Source organism: Fulmarus glacialis, unplaced genomic scaffold, assembly GCF_000690835.1.
Source record: "Fulmarus glacialis isolate BGI_N327 unplaced genomic scaffold, ASM69083v1 scaffold14469, whole genome shotgun sequence".
Taxonomy (NCBI): Eukaryota; Metazoa; Chordata; class Aves; order Procellariiformes; family Procellariidae; genus Fulmarus; species Fulmarus glacialis.
The window spans coordinates 1-1,045 of record NW_009231486.1 but is presented as its reverse complement, the minus strand read 5'-3'; positions in this window follow the sequence as shown (position 1 = coordinate 1,045).

Sequence of the window (1,045 nt, the reverse complement as noted above, 5' to 3'; positions counted from 1 at the left end):
TCCTGCTCTGGGACACCTTTTCTGCATTGTGTAGTCAAGTGGGTTGGGGAACTAAGCTAGCTGAGATACACTGAAAACACTCCTTTTTTCCCCTGTATTTTTCCAGCTGGATCAGTTTCCAGCCTTACTCTACAAAAAGTGTTGTCAGTAGGAGGCAATACAAGACTGGGAACAAATAGCTGGTCAAGGCAGGGCTGTGTAAGACTGACTTGCTTAGGCAGTACATGTTGAGCTATGTTCTCATATGCCATCTTTCCTCCTGTGGCACTAATGGCTCTTAGTGCAGCAACCACGCAGTACAGCGTTTTGAAGATGGGGAGAGGTTCTGGAGATTAGGTCAAGCAAATGCATTGAATAGTGGTTTTGAAAGTTTTATTCAATGGAGGGTATAGTATTAGAATAACTGAGGTCAATGTTCTTTCTTACAGTCCCTATTAAGTTTTGCTGTAACACTCCGACAACATAGGCTCCACTGGTGCGTGTAGTCAACTGCAAGCTTTTACAGATTCTTTCGGTTTGCTTTATCTTTGGCTTTATCTGCAGCTGATGCTGTGGTTATAGAGTAGACTAAATCTGGTTTGGGGATGTCTAGTACTGGAGGAAGAATGTCATGGCCACATGATGCAAAGTTCTCCTCTGATACATGGTCACAACTTTTTTTTTTTTTTTTTTAAACAAAAGTAGCCCTCCTTTATCTATACAAAGGCTTTATACTGTACATCTGTTTCTAGTATGCTACCTTTTCCTCCTGCAGCCTAAAGAGTTGCTTGGGTTCTAGTGAACTTGATGGAAGCTGCATGTCTGATCTGTATCAGATTTGTAGTGTGAATGTGTCTGGTATTAAAGATTATAGGACTACAGACTTAGCATTGCAGAAATCCAAGAGGTGCGAAGCAATCTATTCCTCTGGGTGGCAGGGTCTTAACTGAGTTATGGCAGTTGTGGGGATGATTAGAGTCTGAAACAATAGCTATGAATTGCTCTCTTCAGGCCAGGGTTTTGCCATCAATTTTAACTTATCTAAGGGTGAGGTTTGGGGGGGGGG